We start from the raw sequence: 25,968 nt of genomic DNA, 5'->3' as shown, positions 1-25,968 counted from the left end.
ATGATTTTATAGGACTTTAGGTTTGGAATTTCAAAGGACATTAGACATTATCTAATTCAACACCTTTCTTTTACAAGTAAGGAAAATGAAGATCAAAGAAATTAAGTGGCATACCTAATGTCACATGGCAAAGTTTGGATTGAATTAATCAATTAACAAACATTTATATATGTAAGAAACACCATGGTAGCCATTAGAAAAACGAGTACAAAGAATGAATCAATCTTTACTCCCACAGAATTTACATTCTACTGTGGGAAACAACTACACAAATATGCATATATATACATATACATGCATATATGTACATACTTAAGTGTATATAAATATATACATAAAATAAATAAATATATAAAATAGTTAAACATAAAGGAGCTTGAAAGGTTTGAGGAGACAGGAAAGGTTTCAGAAAGATGGTTCTTATAAAGGATGAGAATTCTATGGCATAGAAGTAAGGAGCAAGTAAATTTTAAGCATGGGAGACAAGTACAAAGGCATGGAAAAGGGAGATGAGAGTGTAGTGTAAGAAATAGAGAGAAGGACAGTTTGACTGAATCACAGAATTAGTAAAAGGGGAGTAATGTCCAGTGAGGCTGCTAAGATAGGTTGGGGCAATTGTATAAGGCTTTAAAAACTAAATAGAGGAAGTTATTTTTGATACTGAAAGTAAAAGAAAGCCACTGGTGTTGACCGAATAAGCTAGCTACATGGTCAAATATGTACCTCAAGAAAATTACTTTGCCAAATCTTCTGCTTCTGAAAGCATTGCTCCTTCAAGGTTAAGAGGCTTCCTTAACAAGGAGACTGTAGAATTTGTAAAGACACTAAGAATAGCAGAAAAACATTGGAAGAAACCTCAGAGATTATACAAATACAAGTTTCCAACCAAAGATACAATCCACTCTAGTTCACCATGTATTTATTATGTCTTCAGGCTCATGTTAGATTTCAATCTCTATTCAAGCTAATGTTTTTAAAGAATATTTGATAAAATCAATGTTCTCACATGCAGATAGGTGTAGCTAAGTGTCACAGTGGATAGAGTGTTGGGCCAGGAGTCTGGAGAACTCATCTGGATGAGTTCAAATCTGGCCTCAGACACCTCAGACACCAACTAGTTCTATGAGCCTGGACAAGTCCCTCAGACCTGTTTTCCTCAATTTCCACATCTGTAAAATGAGCTGGAGAAGGGAATGGCAAACCACCTCAGTATCTCTGCCAATGAAACCTCAAATGGGGTCACAAAGAGTCAGGCACAGCAATTCTCACCTATAAATGAACAGATAATATGACCAAATGTGGAGAGATACCTAAAGCCATTGGAAAACAAAAACAAAACTTCAGTGTTGACACACTTTTATAAAAGTCTACTGGTATTAAAATTTTCGGATTATATCTAACTACTGAGAAACAGAATGGACTAAGCAAGGAGTACTTTAAAAGTCACTTATGTAATACTCAAGCTTTGGAAACCTTGCTTTGATGACTGAAAAGCAGTAAAAAGTATCAGAATTAGTCCATTCCTCCTTCCAAAGTAGATGTGAGAACTAATAATCATAATTATTTTAAATGGCACTAAATGTTTTTCATATTTAGGAAAGTGGTGCCTTTCTGCAATTGGACAAATTAACACATATTAGCAAACATTTCATAGCATTAGTGGCCCTTAACAAGAGAGAGGCTGTTTAAAAGGCTGGGCTGGTAGGCAAATAACAAATTTAACTAGAAAGCACTGTGACTCATAGAGAGATATATATGCACCAGAATTCAAATGAGATCGTGGGAGAGAGTAGTACACTTATTCCAATACTGTCTCATTTCATAACAAAAAGCACAATATAAAATGAGGAAATTTAAAATATAAACCTTTATTAAAATAAAAACACGAATATTAAATAATTATATATGTGTGTTTTAAGAATAAAGGAAAATGTTGGTCAAAAAAAGTCTGAAGAAATACAAAAACATAAAAAAGGAATCCCTGAATACTATACAACTTCAACAATTCTCCATTGATATTTAATTCCTTTAAATTATAGAACTTACTGAAAATTCTACATGTTGGAAGAAAAAAAGGTCTAGTTTCAACTCATGAATAGTTACTGGATTCTACTGGATTCATTGGAAGTCATCAAAGGATCAAAATTTGTCAATGAAATCCAGTTACTTTAGACATTGAAACCATTTAATTAGTTAGATGACAATACTCAGTTAAGATGTTGCCCATTCATATTCATACTCTAGTTAATTCAATTAAGTAAGTTTTGATTTAGTAACTTCTTGAGTTTAAATTCTCCTTTAGACACTTACATAGCTATGTGACCCAAGCAAGTCACTTAATGTAGTTTGTCCCAATTTCCTCATTGGTAAAATGAGCTGGAGAAGGAAATAGCAAACTGCTCCAGTATCTTTGCCAAGTAAACCCCAAATGGGCTCATGAAGAGTCAGATACAACTGAAATGACTAAGACCAACAAGAAGATATGGGGAGCACTAAGGTCAGCAGAAAGTTAGAATCTAAATTATGCTTTATTATTACCAATAAGAGTTAGCATTTGTATAGTTTTATTATTGTTTCGATGGCTTTTGAATAACCTCACAACAACCTTGAGAGGTAGGTGCTATTATTATCCCCATTTTTCAGATGAAGAAAATGAAACAGGTAGAGGTTCAATGACTTATCTGGGATTACACAGCTAATTAGTGTATGAGGCAGGTCTTGATCTCAGAGATTCCCAGCTCTAGGTCCAAAAGATAGGCAACCATTCAACAGGTAATTCTCAAGCTATTATATATTAACAGCCATCCTTTCTAAACTGGAGCCAAGAAAACAATTCAGATCAAATTCTGTGTAAAACTGAATCTAAAATGTAACAAACTTTGCTACTACCTAGCCAATATTTCCCCAATGACATTGTTTCTCTATTAGTAAGACCTTTCTGGCTATTATGCTCCTAGATTCTCCCTTTCTCCTAATGAATAGCAACAACTATATTTCATTGCCTTGTTTACTAACCTTCCTGCTTCTGCTACAGATCATTGGCAGTTAAATATTTGACTTTCTGTTTCAGGAAAGACCTCAGAAAAGGAAGTTCAGTGCTCAGGTTAATATTGTCAGACTGTTCTTCCGCTATCTCAGAACTGATTGTTTTCTAAGCAACTTTGACAATTAGGTCCAATCCAGCATTCACTAACTTCCATTAAGATGGTTCTGAGACAAAAAGAATCTATTAAGGTTGAATTTATGGGTCCCTTACCTTTAGAATTTCTTTTTTCTGATGCAGTGAGTGACATTGTTTGCAGATATTCAATCTACAATAAGTAAATCATAAAAAGAAACACAATAAACTCACAGCTACTACTGAAACTTAATCTAGATTAAGACAATATCTTTCTAACACCACCCTCAACTCCTTTGCAGAGGTAAGAAATCCATAGTGTGAAGCACTACATATATTTTCCAATTTTATTTATATATTGGCTGGTTTTACTTCTTTTGTTTTTTTTTCAAATCTCTTCTTTTTGTTTATTTTTTATTTTTATATTTTATTCATAACATAGATTAATGGAAGGAAAAGGGGATACAGAGGGGGAATTTAGGTGATGCAAAAACAACAACAAACATAAATCAATAATAACTTATTTAATAAAAGGATTAACTTCATATTTTAAAAGAAGAAGCCTGAGCATTTTTGATACCCAGAACAATTAACTTCTCCCAGTATGAGACATGGGAAAGCTTATTAACTAATACACTAATTATTTCTGAATTGTTTATCAGAACATTACATTGTATGGGAAGAATAAGAGTGGCTAATGAAATAAGGATATCAAGTTACCAGGGGGAAGATGTTTAAAGGTCAATGCATGCAGTTACATATTCATGGCTGTGCTGTACAAATCGTATTGCTGTGGACATGTTCTATTTTCAGGGAAATATATTTCTATCAAGTTGAATCTTTTTTAATGTAATAGTAATATGACAACTATACCAGAGGCCAGATGGGATTATAGATTCCCCCTCAGAAATATAAATTTTGTTACATTAAAAGTTATTATAAAATTTGGAGTCTGTTATAACCTGGGATTCCAGGTGGATCCTGCCTCATAAACTCTAGCTGTGGGACCCTTGGTGAATGTTTTAACATATTTTATTCTCCATTTCCTCTTATAAATTAAATAGGAATAATGATGGTTTCAAGAGAAGTGATATAAAGTATAGAAATAATTTCATAAAACTTATGGCATTATATGTAAGTAGTGGTTGTTGTTAGAAATGAATTTACTTTCAAAGATCTGTGATTTTGTCAGCATGAATATATCCCTCTTTCATTTAAACAGATTTCATCCCCCTCTGTACCTTAATAGTCAATGTTTCATGAGCTCCTGTGGTTATAACAAAAATCACATACTGGAGAGCCATTTGGTGAACTAAGCTTTCGCAAGTAGCAAAAAGAGTAATAACATTTTTCATTACAACTAAATAAAAATAGGTCAGCTAGGTGGCACAGTGGATAGAGTACCAGTCCTAGAGTCAGGAAGACTTAAATTCAAATCTAGCTTTAGACACTTAGAAGTTGTGTGACCCTGGGGAAGTAATTTAATCTTATTTGCCTTAATTTCCTCATTTGTAAAATGAGTTGATGAATGAAATGGCAAACCACTCCAATTTTTGCAAAAAAACAAAACAAAACAAAACAAAACAAAACAAGTCAAAAAAACAAACAACCTCCAAATGGAGATATGAAGAGTAAGACACTGCTGGAAAATGACTGCAAAATGTAAAGAAGTCAAGTAACAAAATTAAATGAATTATTTCCTAAAATCCAGTGGAATGTACACTACTTGCTGGGAGGATTTAGTCTTCCTCCTCCCACCCTCCTTTTTTCCCTTTTGTCCCTAGCACCTAGAACAGTTCCATATACAAAATAAGGGTATAATAAACATTCATTGCTTAACAATGTTGTCTCAACATTTTTGTGAGTTTGGAAATTTTGTCAACATCAGTTAGCAAGCACAGAAAACACCTAAGAGAGTCCTCTCTTATGGCGTGTATACCCACAGACAATACAGTGAAGAGAGTTAGCCTGTCTCTGCAGAGGTTCCTTCTCATGATTGAAACACCTTCTCTTTCCATTCAGTTCCTGAATTATTTTGTTATTGTTCAGTTGTTTCAGTCTCCAGCTAGAAGAACTAAGGCAAAATATTCCTGACTTCAAATCTAGCTTCAGTTTAGGAAATAGGACATTTGCATATTCTTATTGTTAGTGGAATTGTTGAGATGATTTGAAAATTGTTACATGATTTGTTTTGTAAAACTCTGTTCATGTGAATCCCTTACCTAAACCATTTTCCTATAACCCATTCATAGCTTAGCATCTAGGTAGATAGAATAGCTAAAATGAGTTAGGATTTTGTTATTTGGGACTTTAACAGATTTTGTTAAGAATAGTTATTTCGAGTTTGCTAATTCTTATTGTTTCACCTTTCACTGGAAGATTTATTGAATGTTTACTGTCATCATTTCTTAGAGATAGAATGTAGAAAAATTGTGTATTCATTCATAATAACAATGTTCTTTTCTGTCATGTTACTGTGTGACAGGCAGAGGTTATGTATAAAAATTATATAGAGGCTTCTATATGGCTGCTAAACTTGCAAATGCTAGATTCAGTGTGACACTGGGCAAGTCACTTAACCCTCTTCGATTCATCTGTAAAATGACCTAAATAAGGAAAACGCAAATCATTCTAGTACTTTTTCCAAGAAGCCCCAAATGGAGTCATGAAGAGTTGGACACAACTGAGCAATAAAAACACATAAAAAGAGAGCCGGGGCAGGCAGAACCTAAGGAGCTAATAGACTCATAGATATACCTTCAAGAAAGTAAATGTCTGACTCCTAATGCTTCATGCACATTTGTGGATTAATTGTTTTTTTTTTAGTTTGGATGAAGAGGGCATTCAATCTAGACATAGGCAAGGAGTGGCCCCTACAAAGAAATAGAGGCAGTAGACAGAAGGATGAGACTGAAAAATAGCGATGGCTCAGTTTGACGGTAGTAAAAACTACATGAAAGGAAGTAAAAAATGAAATTGGGCACATAATTTAAAGCCGGATTGTGGAAGCTAAGATGACATTCAGGAGAGAAAGGGGAGCCAGTGAAAGCTTTTGAGCATAGAAGTAAAACTATCACAACTGGGCATTAGAAAGAGGATTTTGGCCGCTGTGTTGTAAAGATGGATGGTGAAGGGAAGAGATCAGGGGCAGGGAGACCAGTTAGGAGATTACTATAATAGTCCAGGTGAGAGGAAATGATTGCTCAAACTAGAGTGTTGGGGTTAGGAGTCGAAAGGAGAAGACAGTTGTGAGAGATATCATGGAGGTAGGATCCAGAAAGAAAAATCATCTAAGGGTGCCAGTCAAATGTATTTAGATGAACACATCAATTAGAATAATTGAGCTCTCTGATCAGAAGGGAATGCACTGTGAAGTTGCCACAGGGCATATTTGGAAGCATTACAAATTGCATGACCAAAGTCTTAGAAATCCAGTGGGCACCAGCCTGTCTAACTACTTCCACATAGACACTTTTTCCAACAAACTCTAGGAAGACATCTGTCTTCCCCAACAACAAAATGAAGCAGCTATGGTAAAGCTGTCCCTTTGAAACTGAAGCAAATTCCCATTTACTTATTTATTCAGCCTCTACTGGATAGTGGCTTTGTGTATCTGCTTTAGAGGTGTGTGGGAGTGTGCATTTATCTATGTGGGATGTCTGTGTATATTTCCTGTAGGTTGCTGGAAGAGTAAGAGTGGGTGTTGAGAGGTGGAGGGGGGGTATGTATGTGTGTGCGCGTGTGCGAGAACGTGTGTGTGCATTATATGTCAGTGGCTTATTATTTCAGCTCCATTACCACTAATGGATAAACAGCTGAATGGAAAGCATGGGAAGGGGACGTATGAGGTTTTAATTTTGCTGGGGAGAACATGGGGTCCTCAGCTAGGATAGATGAGAAAGCTAATTAAATGTACTTCCTTTATCCCTCTTTCCCCCTGCCGTCTGTTCTCTTTTCTTTCCTTTCTCATTGCTCTCCTCACCTATATACACCGCAGACTTCAAGTATAGATGTAATATTCACATGTACCTGCAAATGAATTTCTAGTGCCTTGGCTACTGGCTGATGGTAATTTAAGAACTTTGGGAAGCTGTGTTAACCACCAGGTAATTAGGGTTTTCGGAAGGAGTAATATGTGGAATTAAAAACTACGCTGCCTAAAATGTCAAAGAACTTTAGATTCTGGGAATCAGGCTTTTCAACTTAGAGGTCATTCAGTTCAATGTTCTCCATTTACCAATCAGGAAAATGAGGCTGAGTCAAAGCAAGTCAGCAAGCATTTATCATATAGGCGCTATGTGCCAGGCACTGTGCAGGTACAAAAATATATCTAGTGTGTTTTCAGGGAGTAAACTGTCCTTTGGAAGCAACTGATGACAGTTCTTCCTTCAAAACAAACAAATAAAACTCCCTAAGGCCTTAAGAAATATTTTCAGAGGGTATTATGGCCATATAGAATTTTGCTGTTTCTAAGGAAAGCATTACATTCAATTTTGGCATTAAGGGGAGACAAATGAAGGGGGGAACAATATTACAGTCTTCTTTTTCCCACTCAGAATAATCCTCTGACTTTTACAGAATAGAAAATGAAAAATAAAATTTCATTGCTGTTTTTGTAGTTCATTTAAGGAGGGGTTCACCTCTAAGTTCTTCACTCTAACCAGGATTGAAGAATTTCAAGAAATGTAAATTGAAACCTACTATAATCCCAGAATTTTACAATCTACCTATCTTCTGAGACACATATACATACAAGCACACATATACATTATTTTATACTTCAGTTACCTATCAAAACTGAAATATATATATATATTTGTGTGTGTATGTGTGTGTGTATATATATATATATATATATATATATATTTATATACACTTGAAAGCAAAGTTTCCAAAATCATTTGCACTGGATTTAGAACTCTTGATGTGTTATTTCATAGGCTAATAGGTTAAGTCAGAAGATCATCAGAGGCACAGATCAAAATTTATTTTTAACAATAATAACAAGAGCAATAACATTAACAGCAATTGTAATAACTTTTTACAAAACATTTTAAGATTCATAGTCTTTTATATATGTTATCTCATTTCTACTTATATCTCTATTTTTATATTTAATATTATATTTCTACTTCTTTCCTATTTCTATATCAGCAAATGATGCCTTTATATAGCACAAGAAAAACTGCAGTGAGATTTCTTCATATCTTCATTTAACAGATGAAGAAACTGAGGTACAAATGGATTTAAAATGATTCACTGAAGGTTACCCAGAGTGAAGCAAAGCCAAAATTTGAACTATTTTTTTTTTACATCAGGCCAAATTTTTTACCATTACACAATGTTGGCAAGTGTTATTTTGTATCTTCTTTATTCCTTGATTTCTAATAATCCTTAATAAACCTCATAATATACAATATTTTTATTACTAGAGACTAATTTAATTTTTACAATACTCAGTACTAAACTTTCCTGGATCCACTTAATGCCCATACATTCTAATCAGAGATATCTATAATTTACCTTCTATACTCTCTTATTTATATGTAGTTGTTTTTGCAATTTTTCCCCAATAGATTTTTCAGCTCCTTGAACTGTTTTTGCTTTTCTTTGTATCCCTGGTACTTAGCACAGGGTCTGGTACAAAGGAGATTTTTTAAATGCTTGTTGACTTAATATATGTATGATCCATGCCAAGTAATGAAGTGACAATACTGCTGAAATTAATTTACAAATTTAGTGCTCCATTAGTCAAACCAGTAAAGGGTTCTTCTTTCTGTACAAAACTAGTCAAAATAGTAGCAAAATTCATTTGGAGGGCTGGTCCCAGATACTTCCTAGCTGCATTATCCTGGATAAGCAGTGACCTTTAAAATCATTTGGTACCCACTAAAAAAATAGAAATGTTTATCAGTGGTATAGGTTAGACAAGAAATAATTGAACTCAACATTCAATGAACCCCAGACATAAATGAGTTAAGTAAGAACTCTCTATTTGTCAGAAATACTAGAAATAAAAGTAAATCTGGAAGAAACTAGGCTTAAACAAACATTTTACACCATCTGCCTTAATAAATTGAAAATGTATATATATGACCTGAACATTCAGGTTCACAACATAAAAAATGGAAAAAGTGAACAAGTTTCACAACTGTAGGTTTAGAGGATTAATTTTAATCAAATATATGACAAAGTCAATTACAAAAGGACCCCTAGAAATATAATTTTGATTATATGATACTGAAAAGTACAAACAAATTAACACATCTACAATGAAAAGGGAAGCAGTCAACTGGGAAAAATTCTTTGCATCAAATATCTTTGATATGAGTTTTAGATACAAGAAATATAAACAATTAACAAAAAGATATGACAAAATGTTATTTCCTAAAGGAAAACTGGTAGATACAAATATACAATTCTCAAATGAACTGAAAAAATATTCAAAAACATGTTTAAACAGGTTGTGGCATATGACTATAATGTAATGCACACCATAAAAAAATGACATAGGGGCAGCTGGGTGGCTCAGTGGATTGAAAGCCAGCCCTTGCAATGGGAGGTCCTGGTTTCAAATTTGAATTCAGACATTACCTAGCTGTGAAACCCTGAGAAAGTTACTTAATCCCCATTGCCTAGTCCTTACCATTCTTCTGCCTTGGAACCAATACACAATATTGATTCAAAGACATAAGGGTTTACAAAAAAAAGAACAAGAAAAGAAAGACAGGTTAATTTTATAAAAACATGTAAAGATGTACTTGAAATGATGAATAGTGAAACAAGCAGAACCCAAAACATTATATACAGCAACAGAAATACTGTTTAAAGAATAATTATATATGTTTAACTGAAGAAAAAACTTATAAACAGATAAATAGGACAGAGTTTTACATATACAAAAATCTTTTTGTCAAATGAGGCCTTCTCTAGTGCAGGAAGGGGAAGAAGGAGAGAGGGATACTTGTAGATTTTAATGTGACAGATGAATAATTTAATTTTTAAAGCATATGAAAAAATGCTTCAAATAACTAATAATGTAAAATTCAAACAAAACAATACTAGATATAAAGTTTTGCTTTGCACCAAGCAAACTGGTATGAATCACAAAAAAGGAGACAAATTAATATTGGACAAGTTATGGGAACAGTGGCACACAAATGCACTGTTGGTTTAATTGTGAAATGGCATGATCATTTGGAACCATGCAAATTAAGTGATTACATGTCCATACCATGTGGCACAAAGCTTTCACTAATAAGTGTGTATCAAAGTGAGGTCATTAACAAAAAGGGAAGATCCATGTATAACCATAAGATGATAGCAGTACCAACTGTGGTGTCAAAAAAAAACCAACTAGAAATAAATAGGTGCCCATTAACTTTCTAATGCATAAAAGGCTATGATATATGAATATAATGGAATATTAAGGCTCTGAAAGAAAGGATGAGAAGATGAACATACAGATTCATGAACAAACTTAGATGAAATGAAAGTGAAATAAGCAGATCCAGGGAAACCTATATACACTGACTTCAATTCAATTCTTCAAGAAAGAATTACCAAAAAATAATAGAAACTGAATGTTTTGAAACATTAAAGAACAAAACTGGCTCCAAAAGAGAGGCATGCAAAAATACGAAATTCTGATCCTTTTCAGAGGCAATGAACATTGCTATACAACAGTAGATTTTTCCCAATGTGTTGGTGAATAATCCTGAATCTCTCTATCAATCTCCCTCTCCCCCTCCTTCTCTCTCTCTCTCTCTCTCTCTCTCTCTCTCTCTCTCTCTCTCTCTCTCTCTCTCTCTCTCTCTCTCTCTCTCTCTCTCTCTCTTTCTCTCTCTCTCTGCTTCTCTCTCATGAAAGGCAGAAATATAGGAAGAAATGCAGAAGACAAAAATTCATCAAAAAGCAACTCACTGAACCATTATTTATGCATGTAAGAGAGGCAATGTGGTAGAAAGGATAGAGCATTAGACTTGGGATTCCAGGAGATCTGTATACAAACCCTGCCCCTAATCTCACTAGTTATGTGAATTCAGGCAAGTTACTTAATTTAGCTGAGGCTTAGGCAACAAACACTCTTAAGACTATAAGTTATAGATAGTTTGTAATGTGCCTTAGTAGAAAGAATTCCCACACCAATAGACTCACAGGCCCATAAGTATTAATTTATTTATACAAATTAAATTAAAGCAGACATGAACCAACTTCCATTCAGTTATATTCATGAAAGAAATCATGATACTATACTAGCAGGCTTCTATACACCAAGGAACTACATTCAATTAATTGTCCCAACTGTGTCCACCTTCACCTTTTTCAACATCTCATTTTCTGTTTATTTTGAAACTTGGCCATGCAATGTTCTGCTAATGTCCTTTATTTTTCCCTCTAAAGCCTTTCTATCTCTTACCTGCCCAATTTCTATAGAGAGCAATGCCATTCACCTAATCCTTCAAGCTCTCAACCTAGGAGTCACCTGGACTCCTTACTGTGTCTTGCCCATTCCATATACTGTGAGTTTCTGTCTAAGAGATGACAACAGGAGTCATGTAGAAAACAGAGTTTTGAAAAATGATCTAGTACAAGTAGATAAGTTTGTACTTAATGGAGAGAGTTACTGGAAGTCTGAAGAGAAGTGGTAAGGTTGAAGCAAGCAGTCAAAAATAAACATTGATTAAGTATCTACTAAAAGTCTGGCACTATGCTAAGCACTCAGATACAAAAAAAATGTCTAAAGACAATCCGTTACCTCAAGAACTCACAACTTAATTGAATAGACTATAACGAAACATATGTACAAACAAGTCATATGAAGAATAAACAGAAAAAATAAAAGGATTGAATTAAGAGAGCATGGGAAATGCTTCCTGAAGAAGATGGGATGTATATTAGGACTTCCAGGAAGTAGATATAAGGAGGGAAAATACTTCCTAACTAGAGATACAAGCCAGAGAAAATGCCACGCTTCCTCCTTTTTCACAAATCACCCATACCAACTTATTACTATCTTACATATACAAAAGAAAATTAAACATGACTTCAAATCCATACCCTGAGACCACTGCCCTCAAATGCAGTTTCCTTAACAGCAAATAAGTTGCACTTCAGGGGAGCTAGCTATATCACTCTATATCTATCTATATATATCTATATCTATATCTATATCTATATCCCTAGAGTTGGGGAGTTCTGATTTCAAATTTGGCTTCATATACTTAGTATCTGTGCAATTCTAGACAAATCTTTTAACCACTGTTGGTCTCAGTTTTCTCTTCTGCAAAATGAGGGTAATAATAGCACCTATTTCCCAGGGTTATTATGAAGGGGAAAGCTAGATAATGTTTGTAAAGTGGTTTGCACACCCTGAAGTACCATATAAATGGTAGCTATTATCATAGTTGTTATTGTTGCCATTTTTATTTTTATTGTTGCTGTTGATGTTATTATCCAACACCTTCCCATAACCTCCCAAAAATTCCCTTTCCTTCCTTCATTCACCTTTCTTATTCTCCTTCCTGAGTGGTGAGTTAAAGGAGCGGGGGGAGAAGCAGTAGGAATGTCTTAATCACGACTGACTAGTTAGCCAAATTTATCCATGAGAGTTTTGAAATCAAATTACACATGACAAGGTCAGGTGGATACCTCTGAAACCCTTGAATGTACCCAGAAATTTTTTTCAGAAATTACCTAAAGTCTTCAGCTACTTCATGTTTACTAATTAAAAGAATCAGTTTTCAGAGATGAGAAGTTAAAAGACATTTTAAAAAAGATGAAAGAAAACCAAACCAAACTTGTATCTAATGCACTTAAACAATGGATCTCTGAACTGGAAGGACCATCTAGCCAGAAGACACCTGAACAATATTTCCTTCTACAACACCTTTGACAAGTAACTAATTCAAACTTTATCTTAAAGACATCTACTAAGGGAAAACACACTACTTCTAGAGATAACTATTTCCACTTTTTTTTTTGGATAGCAATAATTGTTCAACGTTTATTTTACTGGTTAGGAAGCAGGCAATATAGGGAAATAACAATTACAGTAACCACTTAAAGTGGCTTATTCCCTACATCATCCTGAATATTAATGCACCAAGTCTACCAGTGCTCCCTTTTGTTTAAAATTAAGACTTATTAATACATGTACCAGTAAACAAAACAACAACAATAACAACAACAACAAAAGAGAATTTTGCATGCAACCTGGAGCACAGTAAAACACCAGAAATGTCAATTGATAGTTGGAAGTAGAGGATTTATAATTATGTTTCTAATATAAATTTCAAAAATGCCCCGAATCTTCAGATGTTATTTTCCCAGAAGACTCCTCAGTACCTTTTGATTTTAATAGAGAATTCACTTAGCACTAAAGCGTTTTATTTTGTTTCTAAGAATTTATATTTGAGATAGAGGAAAAGAAATAAACATCAATGTCTGATTTTTTTTTACTTAATATTTGAAAGAACACTATAAATTGTATCAGTGAACAGAATTCAATCTTCTCTTGGTCTAAAGTTAAATTCTATAAAACCACAGTGGACCCTTGACAACTTCCTTGAGCAGGAATAGTCATGGCAAAAAATATTTCATTTGTTTTTTTAGCTCCAAGCCCTGATAAAATTTTAAACAAAAATTTCAGGTTAGATCATGCAAAACAATAACAACAAAAGTTGATCTCTTCAACTCAAAAAATGGCATTATGAACGGAGAATGACAGAAGTTTAGAGCTAGAATGAGACTTGCAGGTTATCTGTTGATCCTTTATTCAAAAAATATCAAATTAAAAATCGATAATGCTGTGACTTGCCCAAGTTCATATAGATGATATATAGCAAAACTATGACTCAGTACAACATATCCTTATTAAATGTGTTGAATGCATCTGAAAGAACAAAAGATCAAGAATATCAAAGGACTTGAAAAATAAATGTGAAGGAAGGTGGCCTAGCAGTACCAGATTTCAAACTGTACTATAAAGGAATAATCACTCAAATATTCTATAATAGCTAAGAAACAGAATGGGGGATTAATGGAAGAGATTAGATACACAATATACAGGGATAGATAACCTTAGCAATCTAGTTTTGATAAATCCAAAGACCCCAGATTTGGGGATAAGAAAGAACTTACTGTTTGATAAAATCTACTGGGAAAACTGGAAAAGACTATGCCAGAAATTTAGTAAAGACCAATTGCTCACACCCTATAACAAATGGGTCAAAACATGTATATGATTTAGACATAAAGGGTGATAATATAAGTAAACTAGGGGGAAATATAATAGTTTACCTTGCAGGTCTATAGAGAAGAGAAAATTTTATGACAAAATAAGAGAGAAATCATTACAAGATGAAAAATGAATAATTTTGATTATATAAAATTTAAAAGGGCTTGCACAAACAAAACCAATTTAAACAAAATTAGAAGAGAAATACAGTGGGAAACATTTTTACAAAAAAAAAACATTCTCTAATAAAGATCTAATATCTCAAATTTATAGAGAATTAAGTCAATCATAAGAATACTAGTCATTCTCCAACTGACAAACGGTCAAAGGATATGAACAAGTAGTTTTTAGATGAAGATTCAAAGCCATCAATATCATATGAAAACATGTTCTAAATCACACTTGATTAGACAAATGCAAATTAAAACAACTCTTAAAGTACCACCTCACACTTATCATATTGGCTAATATGGCAGTAAAGGAAAGTGATAAATGTTGGAAGGGATGAGGCAAAATTGGGTCACAATTACAGTATGTTGTTGGTGGAGTTGTGAACTAATTGAACTATTCTGGAAGACAATTTGGAACTTTGCCCAAGGGACCATAAATCTATGCATAAGTCTGTATCCTAAAGTTATCATAAAAATGGGGGAAAGGACCTACTAGTACAAAAATATCTATAACAGCTGTTTTTGTGGTGGTTACAAGGTGGAAATTGAAATGTCCATCAATTGATGAATGGCTAAACAAATTGTGGTATGTGATGGTGGTGGAATACTACTGGAGGGAAAAAAAAGAATCAAAGACCAGGATGATTTCAGAAAAAACTGGAAAGATCAATATGAACTCTTGTAAAGTGAAATAAGCAAAATCTGGGAAAAATGTACACAGGTAATAGCACTATTATGTGATGATCAACTGTGAGTGACTTAGCTACTCTCATCAATACAATGATCCTGGATAATTCTGAAGGGCTTATGGACAAAGAATTCTATCCACCTCCATAGGGAAAAAAAAAACTGTGGAAAGTTGTAATACAGATTAAAGCATACTGTTTTTCACATTAGTTTATTTATGTTTTTATTTTGGGGGTTTGGGTTTTATATGAGTATTCTCTTACAACAATTACCAATATGGAAGTATGTTTTACATGATAATAAATGTATGACCCTGATCAAATTGCCTACCATCACAAAAAGAAGGGAGAGAGGAGAAAGAAGGAGACAATTTGGATCTTATAATTTTGGAAAACATACATTAAATTGTTATTACATGTAATTGGGGAAAGAAAATATCTTTTTAAAAATGTCTTGACTGGATTACTCTCTTTATATATATGTATGCATGTTATATAAATGTATATATAATATGTACATATATATTTATACACTATATACACACACACTCTCTGGGTCAATCCTTTCATGGCAGGAATTCTTTCCATGTGTCCCATGTAGTATCTCACATTTCTTAATACAAAGAATTTTGCCACCAACTCTATCTAACCCTCTGTTAAAAATTCGCAGCTGCATTAAGAAGCTGAATGTTAACATGTCCAATGCAAAGAAATTGACTTTTGTTGCTGGGTAAAAAGAACTAATTCTTAAAGGCTAGTCCATACATATGTAACTAATTCAATATGAGTCCATTGCTTTTATGTTTACATGTCTTGTCTTTCTTGTCAGACTGAAAAACCTGGAGACCAACGGAGGCCTTAAAAAATATGTGTCCTCACATCTAGACAAAATTACATGAAATTTCAATATTTAAAGGACTTGTGATTTTTTTTAGTATGTGAACTACTTTTAGATACCAAGCCATCTCTATCTGAGTAGCTAGAAGTCATCTACTACTTTCCAATCTAGTTTTCATTCTATTAAAATCTATTCATCTGTCCTTCATTTCTCATCAATTATGTATTGGATTAATAGTATAATTTTAGATATTCTACTTTCTGGGTATTATCTTAAATACTTATATGGACTTATAAATGTTTAACAAGTAACTACGTTTAAAGATTAAACATCTAAAGACTTTAGCAGTCAGTTACTGTAGGATGACAATTAGTAGTGACTACAGTGGTTATAAGATCACAAGATTTAGATCTAGCAAAGATCTTAGAAATCATTTAACCCAAATATCCCATTTTAGAATGAGAAAACAGGTCTAAGAATGTGAAGGGCCTATTCCAAATTTAACTAAGTAATAAGTAGCATAGTCAGGATTCAAAAATATGTCCTTTGATTCTGAAGCAATTTCTTTCTCACTATACTACCTCACCTGTGGTTAGAACCAGGATTAATATCTGGGCAAAGACTGGATAGAAAGGGAAGACTCTTAGTCATATATACACCAATTATATTTGCTGATTAGCAAGCAAACAGATATTTGAAAAGATCAGTGAACTCCTTTTCTGTAAATGACTAGAGTATTTAGCCTTAAGAGGAAAATATCTAGATGTGGGGACAGAGAAAAAGAAGGGGTGAGAGAAAGCTGAGAGAGAGAGAGAGAGAGAGAGAGAGAGAGAGAGAGAGAGAGAGAGAGAGAGAGAGAAGATAAGCTTTATTTTTTCTCTTTCAAATTCCTTTTCCTTTTTTGTTTTCTTCACTCTAGTTTATTCATTTACCAGTGATGAAAGGTTGTGAAGAGTTTCATTGGATTTGTCAAAATATAATTTACATTTGAGGGTTATGGTTCTCTGGATGCCTATATTTGCTCGATTCTTAACTCTCTCTCATAATTCTTTACACACATCATTTCTGCTTCTCTAATGCCAAAGCATTGAGGGTAACAAGCAAAAGAATAAGTCCACTGTATCCCTTTTTTATCTATTCAAGGGTTACTATTAAGATAGTATTGTATCTTACTACTAAGATAGTATTGTATTGTATCAATGTTAAGATGTCAAACTGAAAGGGACATTAGAGGTCACCTGTCTCCACCCTCTCATTTTACAAGGGAGGATGCTAAGGGTTAGAGAAATAATGTGTCTTTCACAAGGTCAAATAAGGAGCTGGGATTCAAGCCCCAATTTTTTTTACTTCAAATTCAGCATCTTTCCCCCTGCATCATGCAGCCTCTCCAAGAAAGGCTAGATAGGCATGGTATACACAAAACTATCTAGAATTATTGAGACTTTTTTTTAATGAAAAGAATTTAGAGTCATGCTAGGACAGTGTAATTAAATTAATCCAAATGTCAAGAAGAATAAAAATCAATAGACTTCATTTGTTACCTGAAAGAACCACCACAAATGTATTTGCAACTGAGTGACTCATTGCCAAGCCATGACACATACATTAATTGTGGGTAAGAAGGCTAGACACTAATATGCAGCATACTTCCCTATTATAGATAGAACTAAGTAGAATTTAAGTTAAGTAATTAATCTATTTCCTCTCAGTTCACGTGGAGGTAGGATTCACCCCACCTTTTTTTCCTTTTCTTTCTTTTTTTCTTTCTTTCAGGACTTGTTGTCATAGTAACATGTTACATAAAACACCTAAGCACAGAAAGAAGATTATAAATGATTTCTTTTCTACCATGCCATTACTGCTACATGATATACATGGCGATTATATGCTTGGGGCTTAATTTTCATCATTTTATTCTATCTTTAGGGAACACATCTATACCTCACTGAGTCCTCCAAAGGTACTACTACTTCTTTAATAATATTTTATAGAAATATTGAAGGCAACTTGAATTTGTCCATTGTTAGTGAGAAAGCTCAACATGTAGTGCTTTAAAATTGACAGTTTACCATTTAATTTTCTTTTTTAAAATTTCAGTTATTTATCATCCTTTTCTCCTATCTAATCACTAATAGGTATATAAAAAGTGTACCTCAAAGGTTTAAGTTCTAATCTGTCCTGTGTAACTGATTTTTCCATCCAGAAATATTTCCTTAACTCTTAAAAGAATTTCTACATACCACTAAGACTCAATTTCTGATACAATTTCTCTGCATCTGATGTTTCATAACCAAACACTAAATATAGGAAAATATCAACAGTCCTGGGAAAATTATTATAGATTCAACAGGGATCCTGAAGTAAACTTTTAGTGTTGGCGCTAACCATTTGTTTATTTAGGCAGTCTTCTGCTTTCATTAAAGTCATTAGCGCCTGCCAACAAGTGAAAAAAAGTATAAATTTTATGCTTTGAATATTGATTAAGGCTTAATAAGTAGCTTCACAAAATGAAAGCTGAAATGAAGGCATGGGATTTTACTTAAGCTAACAAATGATGCTTTCCCAATAAAATATAGATATGGCCCTGTTTCATGAAATTATTAATAATTCTCATGTGATATGAATTCTATTGTGCAATGGGTACATTTAACCTGGGTCTACTCAACTTCATTTGACTGTTTTCCACTAACTTCACTACAAATTATCTCTGGGCACAGACTTTCTCCTCTTTGCTTTTATTCCAAAGAGAAAGCTCATAAAGCTAATATAGTACAGTGAGAAAATCCTTGAGATTTGGAGTCAAAGGGACTAGGTCTGAATCTCATCTCCACCACTTATATCTGTCTGACCTTTAGCAAATCACTTAATCTTTGGGGGCTTCAATTTCTTTATTTATAAATGAAGGGTTTGGAGTAGATGACTTCTGACTATTTATTCAGCTCAGAAAAAATAGCCTATCCCATATTGCAGTTAGGGTATAATGGAGGGAAAACTGGTAGAAACTGGCCCCATTAGTCAGGTATAACTAAGAACTATATATCTAATTAGTATTTTGAGGAAAATGATGTTAAAGGCCTGAAAGCTCAATAAGAATCAAAATTGTTAGGTAGCTACTCCAAAAGCTAATATAATTTAAGGTTTCATTCAATGAGATGGAATATCTGCATTGAGAGAGGTGATTATCACACGATATTGTGTCCTGGTCTAAACATATCTTCTTTATTATGTTTAGTCCTAAGTGCCACATTTTAGGAAGGATGGTGGTTCATTGGCATATATCCAGGGAAAGGCAACAAGCATAGTGAGATCTGCAATTATCCCAGTGTGTTAGAAAGATAGGTTGGGGAAACTAGAGATGTTAAATTTATTAAAGAGAAGATTTGGGAAGAAGGAATGAAGTTTCCATCATTAATGGAAGTACTTGATTAGGCAGATTAAAAGAACATTGACAATTATCAGCTTATGTATCTATTCTCCCATATTTAAAAAAATCCTTATTTTTTATATGTATACAGGGCATGTATACAGAAACTGAGGTCATGCTCAATACGGGCAATAACATTCAGGAAACATGCAGGATTTTTCAAGCCTTCATTCACCAATGAACCACATTCTTATTACCTCACAATTAACAGAAATACATAAAAAATATAAAATCTAAGTTTTCTTGTTTGTCGACTATGAAAAAAGCATTTTATTCAGGAAAATAAAATGCTACTTAACACTCTATTCTACAGCACAGTGTTTCTCATCTGTTCATTCAAGATACTCTGAAAGACATAACAGAAATAATCCTGTCCAGTGACCCTCTGACAATAAGCATCAGGCAAGACGCACAATAGAAATATGTATGCTTGCCAAACTGGGCAGCTAGATGTTGTAGTGGATAGAGCACTGAGCCTAGAATAAGGAGGATTTTAGTTCAAATCCAGTCTCACATACTTAATGGCTGTGTAGCCCTGGACAAGTCACTTAGCTTCTGCTAGACTCAGTTTACTCATCTATAAAATGGGGATAATAATCATATTTGCTTCTCAGAGTTGTTGTGAGGATCAAATGAGAAATTTGTAAAACATGTAGCACAGTGCTTTATACATAGGAGATGACTGATAAATACTTGTTACTTCCTCTAAGCAGCTGGTTAATTCACATGCTATTCCTTATCTTCATCATGTGACCAGCCCATCTTCTCTTAACATTATGAAATTCTTATATGATCTTCTTTGTTCTACTTTTTTGTTGTTGTTCAGTTGTACCTAAATCTTTGTTACCTTATTTCGGGTTTTGTTGGCAAAGATACTGAAAGTAGTTGACTATTTCCTTCTCCAGCTCACTTTACTCATGAGGAAATGGAGACAGATAGGGTTAAGTGAATTATACAGGGTCACACAGCTAGTTAAGTGTCTGAAACCAGATTTGAACTCGGGTTTTTTCTGACTGAGCTGCCTCTATCTAGCATGTTGGTTGGCCCTCACTAAACTTTTGCAAAATTATAGTCAAGAATCAAACAAAATGGATAGGAAGGCATGGAGGGAACTTTCAAAACAATGATTTCAAAGGGTCCTTGGAGTATATGAATATAAAGAGGATCTAGATTTGTTTGGCAGTTCCATAACTAGATCCAAAGGGTAGAAGTTACATGGAAACTAATTCCAGCACAAGATTAAGAACATTTTTTTAGAAGTTGTAGCAATGGAAAATTCCATGACTACAAAGTAAAGCTACTAAATAGTTAAAAGGGCTCTTTCAATTATTTCCTCATCACAGGAATCCTGAAGTACGGGTTGGAAGACTTCTAGATGTTTTAAAATGTGCCCTTATTCCTATGTAGCCTAGATGAGACTAGACAATGTCCATCTATTTCATTGATGCTGAGATCTGAAAAGCTGAAGAACTCCCTTTTTCTCTGCCTCAAAAATCCATAGAAATCCTATACCTTTAAACATCTATTTCTACTTTGACCAGTTTGAGCCTATAGGAACAAAAAATGAAAAGAAGAACATTTATTCATTAATTTTTCCATTTATTCAAGAAACATTTACGAAGTAACCACTTTAAGGCATAGTAAAAAAAATTGGAGCTAAAACCCTGGTAAATAGCAATAAGCCAGGCTTGTTTGAGTGAAGGTCTTATCCTGGATTGATCCCATCAAATAGAATATGGGTGTGGGGGACAAAAACAAATAAATACGAGGGGAAAAAATGAAAGCAGCTTCAGAACAATCTAGTCCTGTTTGTGCTTTTAATAATTTGTGTGATATTGGGCAAGTGCCTTAACCTCTTTATGGCAGAAGCAATATCTACCTAAAAGGTAGGAACACTTTCCTAGAGGCTCCATTGGTCCTGTCCGAAAGCTTAATTAAGTCTTTGCTGTGGCTTCCCAGAAGTCTTAAGAGCATGAAAAAAAGCTAGTGCACAAAAAGTCAGAGACCTTTCAATTTGATAGATGTACCAGCACTCTGTGAGTCACCATGCTGTGCTGACCAGATCAAGTTCTGGATTGAGAAAAGGGTAGCTGTATGTTCCTAGACTAGGTCTCCTTTCAATGTTGTGACTAAGTATTTCTCCTTTGGTTAACTCTTAACATGGTCTATAAGTGGTTCCCTTTATTCCAATCTTAAACATGTCCTACAAGTCAGACTGAGTCAGGTGTGACATGCAAGAATTTCTCAGACTCAGTTTCCCAATATATAAAATGACGGAACTGGACCAGAAGACCAGAAAATGTTCCTTCACTTATAAAATCCTATGAAATAATACATTTTTCTTTCCTTGCCTCTTTGCTGGTGCTAAGTGGTTATCTTAACTTCTCAGTTTCTTTTTTAAACCCTAGTTCTATAAGATTCTTCTGGGCTTCATCTTCACCCCCTCCCCTTATTTAGTTTAAAAGTCAATATTTAAAATCTTTCATTTGAACCATTATGAAGGAAAAATATAACTTTCCATCAAAAATGAACTAATACCATGGAAATATACGCTCCTTGCTTTGAGAAGTAGACACCGAGAGGCTGACGAGCAGTTTCCTGGAACAGTCTAGCTCTGAAAGGGTGAGCACATACCAAATAAAAACGAGAATAACATCTGGATGGTGGCAGGGAACAACTAAACATAGCATTAGAGTAAGTGGATGCATTAGTTACATTCAAAGGAAATTTCCAGAAAATAGGCTTATGCTTTTAGCAAATGTCTATTCTCTAATTCTACCCAGAGCAAAAATGGGTAAAAGCCTGGCTTCTGTAGGACAGCTATAAAATCAAATTTTAAGAATATGTTTTTTAATAAAGAACCATAGGGTCAACACCAAGTTTGGATTAACATTTTTTTTTCATTTTCATGGCTTTCCTCCAAACTTATGTGATAGAATTCAAACAGAAAGGCTGTGATATGATGTTTCATCAGTTTTCTTTTTTTTTGTTGTTGTAGGAAAGATCACCTAGCAAATAATCAGCATAAAAAATTGCCCATTTAGAAAGGGGTTACACAATGACTTTGTTTTCTATGGCCCAATTTGTAATGGTCCAATTAAAAAATTATCTCAGTACAATAAAAAGGGCTTTGGGTTGTTGTGAGGACTTGCATTCCCATCAAAATTATGTTACTGAAAAATAACTTTATCTTGTAACCTTTCCCATCTGTAAAATGGACTTGCTCATCTCAAATCTCCCTTCTACGTAAAAGAGGCTATTATTTTTAAAACACAATTGGTTTTCCTTCATATTTTAAAGAAAGTTCAAGAGTAAACTATTGCTTCAGGTAACATCCTCAATGAAAATCTTGGTATTTAGATCTGTGGCATTTATCTGTGACATGGAGTAACCAGGCACACAGTAGTAGCTCGATTTTCAAGTTTTTGTGCACTGATTTTCACATTCTGAGTTCTAGTCTCCAAAGAAAGATTACTATCACAAGGTGACACTCAAACTCTGTCAGGTTCTCAATAATAAAACTGAGGAAGAATATATTCCCCTTACCTACCACTAGATCTTAAGTCCCTACTGATGGGCTTTCTTTTCTGTTGAGGGATATTTCTTTTAGGAGGTGACTAGGGGACTCTTCTCATTTTGCCTTCAGTTTCTAAGAAATTTGAGTAATTTTCATCCATGACTTTTGAAATATGGAATGAAATTTCATGAAATATAGCAATTAAGCATTTTTCTGTCATGATTTAAGACAATCTGATAATTCTTAAATCTCTCCTTGAACTATTTTCTAGATCACTTATTTTTAATACTATAAATCTTATTATTTTCTTCTTTTTAAAAAATCTTTTGATTTTGTTTTAATTTTCCATTGCTATTTCTTAGAATATGCTTTCTATTTATCTTGTTCTAATTTTTTAAGAGAGCTCAATTCTTAGGTAAGGTTTACTACCATCTGTTCCAAAGTATTAATTGTCATTTATTTCCTTCCTAGCTATTTTATGTTGTTGTTTTTTGTTTGTTTCATTTCTTTAAGGTATTCTTGTAGTTTTGACAACTAAGACATCCTTTTTCTTTAGACTTCAGTTGTATTATTATGGATTAATTCTATTCTTATGGGTCTATTCCTTGGGTGTGTTTCATTGTAAGGTATTTCTTCATAGTGTTCAACATTGTTGTTTATTTACTCACTCTGCAACCTCTCTGTCTGGATTAGGAATCTGCGATTTGGTCATACACAGCTGAGCCCTACTTGATCCTGAGTTTGATGGATAAAACTAGGACCATCTCTTCTACAGGAAATGTTTTGCCTTGTTACATGCTCTGGTTTAATCCTGGGCTACTTAAATGCTGCAGTGGCCATGGTTTCTTGTTTGCTAAGTTGAACACAGGGTTTCTAAATGCTATTTTTACCTCATTTCCTGCCTCAGATGGGGATGAGTCCCCTGGCTTGCCCCCTTGTACTACTGGTCTCTGGCCTTGCCCTTTTACCTGCTATGGAATATATTTCACTTTACCTTCCATCTACTGTATATTCATCTCTACTTCTTACTTCCACAGGATTTTGGTAGTCTTGGTTTTTTGTGTATGTGTGTATGTGTTTTTTGTGTATGAATATGCGTGCAGGTAGTCCTAAACTGTTGATTCTCATTGCTCTTTTTCCATAATTTTTTTCTTCATAATTATTCTTTTAGTAAATTTTTAGATCTTTAGTAGGTTGCATGGGGAGAGAAGAAGAGCTAAGGTCTTCTATATCCTAAAGTAGGGTCATCATTCCACAATCTAATGTGCTGTTGATAAAAAAAAATGATATTTTACATCTTACATATAATCATTTTCTCAACACTTAAGGAAAAGAAATAATATCATACAGGTATTCCTTTGATAAAAACAAGTTCAGGAATTATAAAATACACAAATATTTACACGTAGACCAGAGTCACTTTCTCCCACCAATGTACTCATTATATGTGAGGAAGAGTGAAGACATATTTACACCAACCTTATATAGCACAAGAGAGGTAAAGTGGAAGAGGGAGAGCCATGTGCTCAGGGTAACACAAAACTCTGAACTGCAGGTTTTGATGTGTCATTTCTGTCTATAAAGTTCCTGAATGAATGTAGCTTCTGTGATGAACAGGTGCTTTCACTGCTAAGTTGAGTCCATCCATGCTGTGCCTGACCACCACCTTACCAGACCGATGTTTTAAACAAACTTGTCAATGTACTGGTTCCCTGCTTGCAAGCTGTTCCTCTGTTCAGCTGGACTTATCCTTGCTACTCAACAGCAACTCCAATATTCATCACTTCCAATTTCAAGCTTAGTTGATGCAGTTCTGAAAGCTGTCCTTTCTCCTCTCTCCCCTTATCTTTCTGATTCAACTCTGGGAACCCTCTGCAATCAATCCTACCTTAGCTTATGGCTAGTAACTGAATTCTCATTTTCTGCCTATAATCAGAAAATATGTTCCATTCCATAAACAATTGTGATATGCATATTATTCTGGCATTCTACAATTATTCATATTCAAAACATAGTCAAAAAGTATTTCAGAACTTTCTAAGTAACCACTTAAATCTCTGAACAGACAATTCAGCAAAAATTGTTCCATATGAAAGAGTAGAAAAATACTGAAAAAATAAATAAATAAATATATATATATATATATATATATAAAGTTTTTATTCTTCCTCAAAATGGCACTGCTTCCTCCATTGCCATAGTATAAAAGGCTCAAGCTAGAGTCTTAAATTATTCCCAGATGCCAAGTCTCATAAAATAAAATCACTTTAACAGTGCAGGCTATGAGGATACATATTTGTAAATGTGTTTTGTTTTTCCTTACTTTCTCATTAGAGGACAGATGAGAGAGAGAGAGATGGCAAAATTTATCTGAAAATTTTAAAAAATTTATTAAAAAACAATTAAAGCAAAATAAAATTTATTTGGGTGGAAGTGAAAAGAGTTTAGTCATTTAAAATTTTGGTTAAATAAAGAAGTATTATATATTTTCATATGTTTTTCATACATGTTTTCAAAATAATTGTTCTCTCTATGGCCATAGTCTCTTAGGATCATAGATCTAGAAATCAATGGTACCTCAAAATCTATCAGTTCCACACCTTCATTTTACAAATATGGAAACTGAGACCACACATAGTTTAGGTGACTTGTCAAGGATACACTGGTACTAAGTATCAGAGACAGGTTAAAACCTAGGTTCTCTGACTTCAAAGCCAGTATTTTTAACCATATTCATATTTCCAGTGAGGTAAAGAGTAGAGAGCTTGTTTTCATACTTCCAGATTTTTTTCTTCCCTGAAAGTGTCTCTGAAAACATAAATTCCCAATGAGGAAAAAAAAATTAGTTTCAAGATAGTATGTGAAAGCACATTAATTCCCAGAAGGTAAAAGGCTCATCAGAAACAAAGAATTCTCCCATGAGCAATAGGAGTTCTTTTAAATTATGGCAAATATACAATTTTTTTCTGGTTATGA

General features: G+C 33.9%; 1 long non-coding RNA gene across 3 annotated transcripts in view; it reads right to left on the bottom strand.

Moving 5' to 3' along the window:
- LOC103097436 (uncharacterized) overlaps positions 1–25,968 on the bottom strand; it is a 159,529-nt gene that overhangs the window by 51,366 nt on the left and 82,195 nt on the right. For 2 of the 3 annotated variants that reach the window (XR_008912938.1, XR_008912939.1), the window contains one exon: positions 3,257–3,311. The exons of the other annotated variant lie outside the window; for it this stretch is intronic. This is a non-coding gene — a long non-coding RNA (uncharacterized LOC103097436). The remainder of the gene's footprint in view (positions 1–3,256; positions 3,312–25,968) is intronic. 3 annotated transcript variants of the gene reach the window in all.

This window comes from Monodelphis domestica, chromosome 6, assembly GCF_027887165.1.
Source record: "Monodelphis domestica isolate mMonDom1 chromosome 6, mMonDom1.pri, whole genome shotgun sequence".
Taxonomy (NCBI): domain Eukaryota; kingdom Metazoa; phylum Chordata; class Mammalia; order Didelphimorphia; family Didelphidae; genus Monodelphis; species Monodelphis domestica.
The sequence above is the reverse complement of the archived record's forward strand: the minus strand, read 5'-3'. Positions and strand labels throughout refer to the sequence as shown.